The sequence below is a fragment of the Parus major genome, chromosome 1 (genome assembly GCF_001522545.3).
Source record: "Parus major isolate Abel chromosome 1, Parus_major1.1, whole genome shotgun sequence".
Classification (NCBI taxonomy): domain Eukaryota; kingdom Metazoa; phylum Chordata; class Aves; order Passeriformes; family Paridae; genus Parus; species Parus major.
The window spans coordinates 39731582-39745850 of NC_031768.1; the positions used below are offsets into that span (position 1 = coordinate 39731582).

General features: G+C 43.7%; 1 protein-coding gene across 10 annotated transcripts in view; it reads right to left on the reverse strand.

The window, feature by feature from the left end:
- The window catches only part of MBNL2 (muscleblind like splicing regulator 2), a 106748-nt gene extending 98933 nt beyond the window's left edge, over window positions 1–7815 (reverse strand). For 4 of the 10 annotated variants that reach the window (XM_015627662.3, XM_015627620.3, XM_015627628.3 and 1 more), the window contains exon 1: window positions 7698–7813. The gene's annotated coding sequence lies outside the window, so the exon portion shown is untranslated. Of the gene's footprint in view, window positions 1–7697 lie in introns of all 10 variants that reach the window. The other 6 variants (XR_004497265.1, XM_015627673.3, XM_015627567.3 and 3 more) reach the window with 3 other exon arrangements.
- Between the last annotated feature and the right edge of the window lie 6454 nt (window positions 7816–14269).

Below are 14269 nucleotides of genomic sequence, written 5' to 3' on the forward strand. Positions count from 1 at the left end.
GGCACTACTAAGTACAGTTTGGTCCTACTATTTTCATAATCATCCTCCAATAGCTGTAACAGCTACTGGATTGTCCCTTGCCTACTTTTCATGCAAGCAATTAAGCCCAGCTCCCTCAACCCAGACCCCTAGCCCTAAAAGTGACTTTTTACTGGAACTAGATATGGCAATAGGACTTCATCTGAGCTAGAAGTACTGCCTTGACAAAAGCTGTGACCATGTGCTCAATTAACATGGGATGAACTAGCAAGACTTAGTTTTCTCTTCCCTTTACTACTGGCTGCATATACAAGGGATTACCACTCAGATGTTTTGCGTTTGCTTCTTTTGATTCCTCTTTGTACTGCTGACAGAAGGTATATGTTAAAAGCTCTGCATCCTGTACAGAAATGTCCCAGAATTTCAGACCCTTCTATTTCAGTACTCTCAGATATTTTGCATATTGAATACACATCTATTTTACAAAGGTATGTAAGATCATGCTACCTAACAATAATAAATGAAGTTGGCAGTGCTTATTTTCTATAGGAGTTCTTTATAGGTCCTTTAAAAGCCCCCAAATTTTATCAACTGTTTCCAATTATGGCCATTTCCAAAGATTTCTTTTTGAGACAATGTAACTTCAAGAGCACTGGCAGCTCAAAAAAAAACCAAAAACCAAAAACCAAACAACAAAAAGCCAAAAAGAACCCCAAACCCACAAACAACAACAAAAAAAGAAGTCAAACCAAAAAATCTAACCTTCATGGACATCCATTCATTCTGCTCCTTCTTTCACTCTATTATGCAGAAATCAACAAATAACTAAGAACCTGCTGACAAAATCTTGCTGGAGTAAGCAAAGTGGAACTACAGCAGTTTCAATTATTCCTCCTGTTTAGAAAATTCATTATCTCAATCCTAAAAGCCTCCTGCACAGTTCTGTACTAATGACATTTTCCCCCATCCCAGTTTGTTTCCAGCAGCAGACTCCCCCAGGGACTCAGCAGCAGTGGGGACCAGCTCTAGCAGTTTAGGAACTGCTCATACCATCTAAGAAAAAAACACTTCAGTCATCTTTGAAATTTGTAAAGAAGAATGGTGTAAGCTTTCCAGAAAGCAAGAGCAGTGCTGTAGTAATCCTCCTGTCAGCCCCAGGGCCATAACCACAATTCAGATGACCAAACTCTTCTGCTGCTTTGTGAGGGAGGAGTATTGAGATCCACCCAGCTCTGGCCTCCAGTTATTGCCACATTATTAGTCAAGTGGCCTCTTTACAGCTCAGGAAGTGGACAGATTTTTCTTCACCCTTCCTCTAACTCACAACAGCAACGACAGGTGATTTTAAAATAAAAAATGACTGCCTGAAACCACCAACACCATCTTCTGATGGAATGTTAATCTTAACATTAGCCTGCCCTCATCCTTCCTGTCCACACTCACTACAGCTCCCACAGGAGGCATATCCAGGTCTAACCATTCCCAGGATTCAACAGCTTGTGTCTCCAAGACAAATCACATGCCTCTCTTGTGGGATCCAGCAATCCGAATGACACAGCACACTTCATCTGCCATGGTATAAACTGGACTGGGTTTTCCAAGGAATTAGAGGGGAAGAACCAGAGAAATCAGATACTTTCCAGTAACTGCAAGAAGCAGAAGAAATACACTCCACAACAAACAGGAAGCAAAGAGCACAAAGCATTATGAAATTAAGTGAATGAATTGAGTAATGCAAGACCTATCTCTAACTGCCAACAGGCAATACACAATTCCAAGAGTGAAATATATTATATACATTGCATCACCCAAAGCTCTCTAGATGAGATAAAAATCCCGTATCTTTTTTCCCCACTCCTCACAATACAGCGCCCAAGACAAGCAGACACCAAGAAGCACTTCATTCACCTGTTCTGCAAATGTGAAATCTAAGGTGCTTATATTAAAGCTTCTTTATTAGATTTCATTAACCTGAAAAGCCAAAGCTAAAATTTATTCACTCAAAGATTACAATAAAGAAACAGCTTTAGAAAGACTAGCATTAATATCTTGCAACGGAAGGTAGCAGAATGTCCCAGAATTATGAAGCTTGAAAATTTCAGCAGATGCTTTGACACAGGGTTGAACACGATAAAATCCCCAAACCTTATCACTTTGCGTTTTTTAAGAAAAGCCATTTCTTCGTAGTCCTCTTGGCACTTTCACAGATCACACCTGGACCAACCTGCAAAGCTGATCATATTTTTGACCTAACGCTTTACAGAGAAGTTGAACATTATGGATATCACAACACTACTGCAGTTATGGAAAGAGCATTGCCTCATTCAGGCAAGTGAAAGCATGACCAGCTTCCCAGGAACCAGAAAGCCTCAGCAGACTAAGGACTGAGAAACCCCAAAATCTTGCAGATCTCATCAACAGCAGCAGGGCAAGGGCCTGAGGGCTCAGAGACCCACACATCAGCAATGATCAAAACCACAATCAACTCCTGACAAACTCTGCTACAGTAACATACCCAAAAATCACCCTGATGTTATCAGTATCTCACCATATGCATAGGATAGAAACCCTCAAATGGAGAAATTGCCAATAAATGCTGAAATAACGAATGCATCAAAGCCTATACTAAGTCTTTCCATGCTCAAGGCCTATGACATCCATTCAGACATACTGCACAGCAAGGAAATACTCCCCTTTGTGAAAACCTTGTGCACACTTGGAAAGCCCTCTCAGGAAACGAAACGGCGCCTCGCCCATAGCCACCAACAGCCAGCTTATACAGCTCAAGCCAAGCCCATTTAGACATCTCTTAATCTTAAAATAGGGTGTCTTTTTTTCCCTGAGACCTGCAAATTCAACCACACTCCTTCCAGTCTGAAATCATTAACAAAATACTTGGAAGTCTTCTTCCTCCTTGAAAATGCCAGTCCTACCACTGCTGGGGAAACTCGTGGATATACTGTCCTGAGCAACCACTGGTTAATGCCAAATCTCCCATTCCTGAAAAAGATAAGCAACAAAAGCAACTATTGGCTCACTTCAGTAAGCCTAATGGTACCAGAGACATCAAATGAAAGAAAGGACATGGATCTCCCCATATTTTAAATTATCTCTTTTCAGAGGAGGTATGGGCTGATATAAACTCAACCTCACAGACCTCCTTTTTGGTACCAGCAGGCATGGAATATTTGTCTCTCACCAGGGGGGATGCCTCAAAAGGGCCCACAAAAATATGAATGGTTTGGATCCTTCCTGGATAAACCAGGGGCAATGAAGAAAAGGCAGCAGTAAAAGCTGCTTCCACATCACTTGCTCTTTCCCCTGTAGAGACCTACAAAGCTCAATTCCCTATACACTACGTTTTAACATCAGTGTCAAACAACCAGGTGAATTAGCCAGCAACAGTCTCAAATTCTGCCAATGTGAAAGTACAACAGACCTATCTAACCTTCAGCATAAACACTGCAGCACCATCCAAACAAGGAGGAATAGCTGAAGTAAAACCTAAACCTGGAAATCAGTGGAGAGCAGAAGAAAGCCCTGTCAAGAGTTTGCAGCCACAGACAGACCCTAGGTTTGTTGCTTTAAGATACATGATCCCAGCTGGTCATAAGTCAGAAGTATTTCTGGACTTTACACTGACATTATACTTCCATACTGAAACGCTGCTCAATAACAGCACTGCTGTCTCAGCTCTATCTAGGCAAAGAGTCATCTGTGTCCCCAGCGCACTCTGGGCAGCCCAAGAAGCCTTCCAATCTAGGAAATCTGATTCCTCAAGAACGTGTGATGTATGTCCTTCCCCAGTAACACAGCATCATCCTCCCATCTTTGAGGCTGCATCCTCACAGTGCTCAAACATCTACCCACTCTCCTGCAGCCCCCCATGTCCCAGCCCCGGGCAGCAGCAGAGCTACCTTAGGGTCAGCAGAGGAACAGCCCCTGATAGTCATCACTCTCATCAGTCACCCAATGAGAGCTCAACATTTCCTGCATGAAATGGACATGAACGTGTTGGCATGCAACTGCAAGGCAAGAGGAACTCTTGAGTTCTTCAGCGCTTTTAAGATTTTTGAAGAGGTCTAGTCCTTCTTCATACCTGTAGTTGACTGAGCCATATATTTTTATTCCGAAGCTAGCTGAGTGTTTTGATACTGTGTTTCTCTAAAGCCCTCAGCCAATCGATTGTGTCAAACGCAGTTACCACAAATAATGCAACCACAATGATCAAGACAGCAAAATACACAGGGAAAGAAAGTATCAGCAGAAGAAAAGAAAGAGATTGTTTTTGTTTTTAAAGGTTTATTCATGAGAAATGAGTGACTTGAAACTGAAAAGCATTTTTGATTAACACTCTGCCTTGACTTTCATTTCAATGACATTTTAATGAACACTTTCTAAGTAGCTCTACTTGCAAATGAACGTGGGAGAATATTGAAGAAAGGTAATGGGAGGAGAAAAAAATAATCCATCAGTCATTTTATTTCTTAGATGCCTCTGAGAAAATAAATAATAATTCATCAGGGGAAAAGTGATCCAGCAAAAATTTGACTGTTAAAAGACATCTGGAAAGGAATAATAAGTAGACTGGAAGAGTCTGAATTATGATAGAGGGTTATGAAGAAAAATACAGTGTGATCTGGAAGCCAATTAGGTGACTTTGTAATTCTTCAAAGATGAAGGCAGCATGTTCACATCTGTCCCGAGTACTTCAGCCACAGAGAGCTAACAATAAACTGTCAGGAAAAAAAATTTATAGAAGAGCAGTAAATGTGATTGTAGGACTGGCTGGAGCCATGAGAAGTGAGATTTCTACCCTGGTAACTGACAGCATGAAAATACCTTCTTTGATAACAAGTTTAATGTGATTCATAGTTCTTTATTTCTATTTTTGTTGCCAGATTCAACAAAATTCAGAAACATTCAAGTAGAACTATAGTAAGACCTGTGAGGGCCTATTAAAAGGGGAGTAGGGAGTGAAGGCAATATAAACAAGAAAACTGTTCATTCACCTAGCATGGCACGACTTTCAGTGAGAACACGCCAAATCTAAATAAATTAGGCTATATAATTCTACTTGGCAGCATAAGGAGTAAAATAATCATGTAGTGTTGCTGAGATTCCAAGAGCTACCCAGAGGATGCAAAAAAAAAATCTAACACCATCAGGCAGCAATGGGAATACCAATTTAATACACTTTTTCTTTCTCACTGCCATAAATCAGGACAAAAAGTTAACAGAACTTTTTCCAGCATCTTGTAACCAATCTTTTAACCCAAGGTAAAGCCATACTAAGAAGGCTCCCCAAATGGCACTCACATGCCATTGGTGGCAGGATTCATGTACAACTTTTACTATGGTAGGTATTACCACAGTTTAAGAACCCCCAGGTTAGGAGAAAAAGCATTTAGTACTGCACAGTACAATTCTAGAGACTGCAACCAGCAGAGAAACTGCAGAGCATCTGGAGTATAGAAGATGAAAATTTCACCCACCAAGTGTTAGCAGCAAGTAGACTTTATTTTTAATCTTCTTATGACAACTGTTATTCTATAAAAGCCAAATTTAAGAAAATGATGCTCAGATGAAGATTTCAGCATCACAATCCCAAACATACCAGTTCCAAAGATTAGACATTTTGGCAGGGTTGCTGTTGACTAAACCCAGGCCATTTCTTCAGAGAGAGGGCCATGAATAATAGAGGACATAAATTTCAGAGGAGAAGGCATGTTGAAGTGACCCATGCTGTATCATCCACCCACCTCTCTGCACAATGCAGATAGGTACCACTCCTGTGGTGACGGCAGGGATGCCACAACAAAACAGCCCATCTCTTCAGCTGCAGGAAAACAGGCACTGTCCTGCAGGTTACCTTGCACGGACAGACAGACCCCCACACTGTACCAGGCCCAAGGCTATTCCAGATTTCACTGACACGCAGATAAGCCATAGCATATGCCTGCAACTGCGGCAAGTGCCCAAGACTGGCGTGCCCCAGCTGGGAGCTCCAGCCTGTGGCAGAAGTTCTGTTGCTGTGATCTCCAGTGAGGAACACTGGAGCTGGCACCCCACCACCACCTCATCAATGGGGAGAGAAACTTGCAGGGCTGGCTCTGCCCAGGGGTTCACACATCCTCTAAAAGCATGAGGTTGACACTGCACAAAAGGGCCTTGTCCACAGTAGGAAAAACTATATCCCTTCCAGCACCAGTGTCAACTTTACCCGACAAATGCAAATAGTACCAGTGCCAAATACAAGCTACAAATTGACATAATTGATGCTGGAGCAACCATGTTTTTAAACTTTAAATATACTCACAAACTCTATGAAAGACGCTTTCTGCTAGTCCTTGAGAGTAACTTTAGAGCATTTCCCAGAAGAGTTGAAATATGTATTTGGCCCTAAAGCTTACCGCAAGTACCTTTTTCATTTGCACAGTGTGGTACGTGCACACACGAAGGGAAAATAGAGGACAGATGGCTAAATCTATGCATATTTACCAAGGTATGAATACCACGTTAAAATCATAAGCACTAGGCCAAGTCACATGTTTAAAATTAATTACACTTCCGCTACTACCTACAAGTCCACACTGCTTTAAAAATCTGCAAGTCTGAACAAGATACGTCAGTGTGACACGATCACTTAAGTATATTAATCCCACATGGATATCCTCTGCAGCTGAATTAAAGGCACACAAGTTATTCCTTGCTACTGTTCAAATACATATTCAGCCACATTACTGTTGTCTCTTTCCCTCCCAGCAGAAACGTAAATATGCCCAAAAGAAACAGAAAACAAAACATCTGGAAACAGAAGCCTATCGGCAATATTCTCATAGTTCAAAAAATACGTGCGCATATTCTGTGTGTATGCAGACGAGAACATACGTACACAAGGAATAAATATATAGGGTTTCCACGCAAAGCCACGAGTAAGAAAAACATTTCATTTCGGACAGTTTCCCTCCCCCCCCGTCACACTCACCTTCACGGGTGGCAGTCCCGTGTCGTGTCCCCCCCCACGAACCTGCCCAGCGCTATTCCCCGCTGGCCGCAGCGAGCCCCCGGCGCAGGGACGAAGCGGGCGGGCACGGAGCGGAGAGGGAGGAATTTGGAGGAAGCCGCTGGAGCGGCCACGGCCCCACGGGGCCCTTTCCCTTTCCCTTCCAGAAGTAACACAAAGTTATGACTCCCGCTCGCCGCTCTCCCCGCTCGCACGCCGTGCCAAATGCTGAGTTAACAAAACCATAAATCACCGCTGAACCAGACGCGACGGCCCAGCAGCAGCGCCCGCCGCCTCCCGCCCCGTCCCACGCCGCGGCGGCTTCCCTAGGGAAGCGAAGGGGAGGCGAGCGCCGGGGGCAGCGGGCACCCGAACCGGCGCGGGGCTCGGGGCGCCTTCCCGCGTCCTTGGCGGAGGCAGCGGCAGGGACGGCGGGTCCGGGTGCGGCGGGACGGGCAGCGCCGGCAGCTCCCCGCGCAGGGAGGCGCCGCGGGCCGCCGCGGCAGCCAGGCTCCCCCGGGGCCGGCGGCACCGCTGCCGCGACTCGTCCCCGGGGCGCCGGGCAAGCCGAAGTCCCGCCGCCGCCGCGTCCCCGCCGCGTCCCCGCGCGGCCCGGCCCCGCGGCGAGCGGACACGGGCTGTCCCCGCGCCGGGGCCCCGCAGCCGCCCCGGAGCGGGGCTGGGCAGGCGGCGGCGCGGGCGGCTGCCTTACCTCGGAGCGGAGCGCGGAGCAGGGGTACACCCGCTTCTCCCTGCCGGGCGGAGGCGGCTCCGCGCAGCGGCGGCTTGTCACCTCTCCCGCCGCGACCGCGACGGCGGCGGCTCCTCGCGTAGGGGCGGTCCGGCCCCTCCCTGCCGGGGCCGAGCGCCGCTCGCACCGCCCCGGGGCCGGGCCCGCCCGCCGCAGCCCGCGCCGTCCGGCTGCCGCCGGGGCCGGAGAAGGGGCAGCGGCAGCGCGGGGGCCGGGGCTCCGGCGGGGTGCCGGCCGGCCCGCGGTGTTTCGCCTCGGGGACGGGCCCGAGCGTTTCCTCCGCAAAACAACGGGGGCAGCGGCGGGCGGGCGGGCGGTGCTGCAGAGCGGCCAAAATCCTGGGTTTGCGTCGTGTCGTTCGGCTTCCTTTTGACTGCTGGAGCTGTGGCGTGTCACCGGTTACCGTGGACGATTTTCTGGAGGAAACAAACGCGTGGCTTCACTCCCAGGGCTTATTCTTCCCTCATTTTGACCCGAATTCGTGAGCAGTTTCTGTTCCTGTGAACTGTCGTTCGCAGGCAAAATGGGCTCTCTTCCCCTCACCCGCAGCAGGCAGCGCAGGCCCCCGGTACCCCTCTGCCCCCGTTCTCCCACAGGCCGCTGTCCCTGGAACAAGGGTTGGCACCTTCCCCTAAAAGACATGGAATATTCCCCATCCAGCTGCAATGATTCCCGGTTTGCCTCCAGCCCGTCACACCGTGCTTGTGCTCTTGTGCCAGGTGAAGCTAGATGTGCTGTTTAGCGGAGCTGTTGGAGCACTGCCCGCTCCGGCCGCGCTTCCCCAGCGACCCCTGGACCCCGTGAGCCCTGCGAACCCCTGCTCTGTGTGCTGGCAGGGCTGAAGCCTCACACGGCAAACACCGCAATTCATTTCCAGGCAGCTCACTCAGGTCCCTGAACGGGCTCTCCGGAAAGCCAGGCAACATCCAGGGGTGAGGCCGCAGCTGCCCCATCCTCGAAGGACCTTAACTCCTGCAGGATCCCAATGTAAGGGTTGTGGAGCAGGAAATAAATTGGAAAGCAGCCGCACTTCAATTTCAACTAAATTCCTTTAGACTGTCCCTGAGGTCTTTCATAAGGATCAGTAACTGAACTGCTACTGAAAAATGTGTTACATTTTGAGAAGGAAAGTGATCCTTTCACCTTAGCCACATCCTTTTGGTGTTAGGAGGCTGAAAAAAAGGACAAAAAGAAAAAGCCTTTTTTTATTTTTTAATTTAATTGATGAGCAGAGCGACAAATTATTTTAAGGCAAATTAGAAACCAGTTCTAACCAGTCTGTTCAAGGTGACCCCATGGTTTAATGTGTTTGATTATACCCAGTGAAAAAAATTATGGCAATATTGTTCTACTTTGAAAGGGAAATAGAATAGAGTATACACAAAGACAAGCTAGAGCCTAGCTGAGGATGCCACCAGGTCCAGTAAGCATTTTCCCCCAGTTTGTAGGAGGAGACAGTGGCTTTGAAAAGGGTGGAAAATAAAATTTAAAAATCTGCTGCTGCTCCAACATAACCCAATGCTGATTATGGTAGCCCCTAGGTGACCAGAAGCAGCAACAGCAACATCTCTATCTATTCCTTTCCTGCTTTTGTATGATTCTGATCTTGTTGAATGGCAGTTTTTTGAAGGAAAATGAATAAGATTGTGATTTCTTTTTTCCCCTGGCACATTGTTTTTAATCTTCATTAAATGAGGGAAAGCAGAGCTATAGAAATTGTTAAATATGCAAAAAGCCTCTACAGGATATTCCATCAATAAGAGTTTAGTGCACATACCATAAAACTCAGACTCTCCTGAGGCCTTCTATTAAGCATCTACTCCCAGAAGCAGGATTAAATATATTTCAGGCCAAATCCAACACGGGTTTTTACCCTGCTTTTAAAAACCACCCATGAGGTGCCTGTTTTCTTCAGGCAACTTGATGTGCCCATCAACTGGCTTTGAGCAGGCCCCTCTTTCTGAAAATTAACCTGATTAAATTTTGTCGTCCTCTTTTGACTGTGGAGGATGACTGATGTTATCCTATTTATGACAATCTTTTAGATATAAAGCTATAATGAGTCATATTTTCCCTTCAGACTTTACTTTTTGATTCAAATTGCCACATTTTCTCAAACTTGTATCATTTTTGTTTCCCTCCTCTAGTCATTTGAATGTAACATCCACAATAGGACCCTGTAGACCAGCCAAGCCTCAGCAGTAATGAAGAAAGTGGAATAATTAATGATGACTTACATATAGAACTTTTGCCAATAAATCCCTCAATGTGATTTGTTTTTGTTGCAATAGCAATTTCATGCTGACTCATTCAGTAGTGGGTCAGTGCCAAGAGCACCCTTTCTTCACCAGCTTTTCCCTGTATGAATTTCATGCTTTCCTAAGTGCCTAGCCAGCACTTTCCCCCATCTTATTCATTTTGCATATCAAATTGAGAGTATTTTTTAGTGGCAATAGTTTATCAATGTACATTCTGAAGTGGCTTATTGATCTTGCAGTATGGATCATTAATTTTGCATTTTTCTTAAAAAAATTATTTCTCAATCAGTTTAATGAGGCTTAGTCAATATTACCCTACTTGAAAAAGTGGAGCCTAGAAAACTGATGAGAAGGCAAGACAAAGTTAAATACCATTAACTCTTTCATATTTGCAGGGATTATTTTTTCTAATTTGTATTATTAATTGTTACTACAAATGTACCACAAAGACTAAAGTGGCTTTTACCATTTTAAAAAGATGTTTGACTAGAACTATTCCTATCTTATAAAACTATAAAATGATGCTCAGAAATTATGCTGATTTTTTGCTGAAACTTGCCAGCTTCTCTGTCGACTCTTTTAAGAGAATGTGACATCCGTGTTTCTAGTCTCCATTCTTGCCTTCCCCGCTGCACCAGCTCTGTCTGCCCTGAAGCTGCCCACTAGCCATGGAATCCAGGAGAGTCCTAAGAGCTAGCCCACAGAAGGGGCCAGCACATGCCCATTTTCCACCTGCAGCCATCCCCGCCCAGTGGTGCCCTCATGTGTCTCCACACGTGAATTTCAAACACGGGCATTCCAGGAGTTCCTTCCATTTATGTGTCACTAGCAACCCTGCATACGCAATCTCTATGCCTTGCAGCACCTTTCTCTCTAGCCTAAAATCAGTTTGGGAATTTCCTACAAGGGAAGGATGTATATGGAATGAAGTAACTTCAGCCCATAATCTGTGTTTTTATTTGCTTTCATGTAAAAATGGCTACCAGGAAAATCCAACAGTCTGTTTCAGCCCATGGCAAACTCCTAGATTCAGATATGAATTCTCTTTGCCCCTTTATTTTCAAGGCTACCAGTAAAAATAAACTTTACAAATTACCCTTTTTTGTATCTATGTATTTATGCACAGGGGGAAGGGAAAGTTGGCATGGTTTCACTGACATTATGCCTGTCTCCAGATTTTTAAAAGATTAATTTGGTGTTTCAAAGGCCATCAAGCCAGTTCAAGCCTATGTCATCTTTTAAAGAATGGAAAAATTCAGCTGAGTATCAAATTCTCCTGTATGTGGGCACCAATATATGTACATACAGAAGCCATCAGGATTCATAGCTAAGGCCATAACTCATTCTTTTCCCTATTTTTTTTTTTTTTTAATATTAAGGAAAAAACATGAACTCATGCAAGTTAGTTATATGTTTATTTCTGTATGTTATTATGGATTATCCATTATTATTCCAATATATTTATTTCCGTAAACAATTCACCCAAAATTTGTGCAACACCATCATCCAAGGAAACAAAGTCTGCAAGCTGCTGTTTCTGCACAAGTTTTGCAATGTCTTTTTTTTTCATGTATGCAACATTAAATTTGTTCATACGACAATTGCAGCATCTGCCCCATCTGTTCAGGATGCTCTTGGGAAATAACACTTCAAATACATTCACGATACATTTATTAGGAAGTTTTGCAGTCTTTCATTATTTCAGTACTCAAGGCCATATTGAATCAATAGATTACAGATATACAATGTACCATGCACTATTAAATTTTCCCAAGGCACAGCCACAGAGAACCAGCCTAATGATGTTGTTCTCATCTTCAGCAATCACAGTAGAAGCTGTCTTATCCCACAGCAGACTGAGCTTTGCAAGCTGTGCTCAGAGAAATGGAGAAGCTGAAGTTGACCAAAGGCCTGGTAGGGACTGGCTTCCTCTTTAGTCTGTAGTGGTACCATATTGCCAAATGATCCTAAGAGAAAACTGTTGCTCTGTGCTTCAAAGGAAGACAGAATACCCCTGACTTTGGAGCAAATTATTTCCCATTTATAGATTCATTAAATTCTTTGGCACTTCATTCACTGTGTGAAAAACCTGTAGAGGACAAGCATCTGAGAAGAAAGATTCTCCATATAATTGCAGAAAATGAGGGCTTCCCACTAATATTCCAGCTCATTTCTAGTGTGTCAGACTAACCCTCTACCCACAAAGTACAATTGGGCTATTGTGCACCAGAAAGAAGACTTTCCATACTGTGACAACCGACCAGCTGAAGCCCAGATATACAAGATATACAAGATTTTAATACATTCATTGTTTTAATGAAGAGCTGTAAATGCAATGAACATGCTCAGGGTAGTACAGTGCTCATGTCCTCCAGCAGGACTGCAGAGGGACATCTCCATACTACCTATATATGACTCCTCTCTGACCCTGACTCTTCTCACTTGACCCTGTGGCCAAGTGACACTTTGTATTGCATGCACATGGCTGAACTTCGTTCTATGCCCCTTAAAGCTGGCCACATTTGTTCTGCCTAGTGTGCACAGTTATTCCCTGATAGAACACGGTGGTATGAGTTTGCATGCTCAGTATTGTCTGACAGCATGTCATACAACGATGGCATGTGGTAAGTAGCCATTAAACAGGACCAAAGCAAACTACCAGTGCTGAGCCTCTCCTCTTGCCCTACTTGCAGTCTACTTCTGTATATGTAACATTGTGGAGTTTCCTGATCCCAAGTTTCCTATTCTATACATAAAGCTAATGTAGCCAGATCCCATGTGTAATTTATTGTATTTGGCCTTTTTAATTTGACTTTTTTTGTTGGATTGAGGCTCTCAATGAGATGATTCAGACTCACTGTCAAAAGCAGTACATGCTCTGCAGTATTTACTACCATCTGCAAATTTTGCCACAATATTTTATTTTGTCTAAATCATTGATATAAGTATTAAGCATGAAAATAAGTTTCTGGGGAAAAAAAATCATTACAATAACTACTTTGTTTATGTCTTTTCATTAACAATAACATCTGGAGATCAAACAGCAAGTCTGTTTTTAATCCGTGTAATGTTAATTTTGTATAATGGAAGTTCTTTTAAATCAAAGTGTTATTGCTGTATTGACTGGGAAGCTTTGAAGGAATCAATGGCTGTCATGTGAACACAGCTGTCTGTAGCACTTGGAATCACACAGTTTTCAAAACAAAGGAGGAAACAGACACAAGCTCCACAGCAAAAGAACTATAGTAACTGCCTTCTTGGATGGTCTGTTGACAGATCTTAATTGTATTTCGACCTCTAATTTTTGCTAATAAGATCCAAAATTAGCAGTCTTTTTGCTATGGTTAAGAACAACACCAGTAGTTATTCAAGAAGTTCTTTCAAGCTTTTCAGAACTGATGCAACTTTGACAATACTCTTCTGGAATTACCCACCACCTAGGGAAATGCCTTATTAGCAGCTGAAGACAGATCCTTGCCTAACTCTGTTAGGACTGAAGTTTGATTTCGGCAGAACCTGGCTGCTAACTTTCTTGTTAAAAGGATCTTGTAGGTGATTTTTTTCTCCCTCTCTCTCACATGGAAACATAATCCCTTTGTTCTAAATACCAAAAATCTGTTGTGCTGTTTACCTACCGTATTTCATGTTGCTACTTGAGGTAAGATTCTTCCTTGCTTTTCCTCCTAACGTTTATGTAAAATGCCCTTTTACTGCATTTAATCCAGCTGCTTGCTAGTACTCCAGCAAGTAACTTTTTCTTTTCTTGCTACTTTTAATCCCTGTCATTAATTACTTTGTTTCCCCACCTGAGTCTTTACAAATTGATTTTCTATTTTCTCATTTCCTCATTTAATTTTTTTAACCAGGGTGGCTTTCTGCCCAGTAAAAGCTTTACATGCTAATGAAATCGTGTCGATCTGCATATCCAAGTGGCTATCTTTGAACGACTGGCATTTTCTCTTAACGCTTTCTACTTCAAAGCCGTGTTCTCTGTCCTTTATGCTGACAATTAGTCTAAGCTTTGGGTAATTAGCTCTTTAAGAGTTTCACAGATGAATATTGGTGCTACCATTGCCTGTTTAGGCAAATGGAGTGTAATCAGATTCTAATGAGAAATACATAAACAACAGGGTAATTTTTAGAGTGACAATTAACTATTCTTTGTCAAAAGAAGGTCTTATAATGAGTCATTCCCTTTGGGAGGCGGCATACTGCATTAAGAAGCTTTAAAAAGAAAATAATCCTTCTCCTTGAAGTTCATCACTTTTTTTTTTT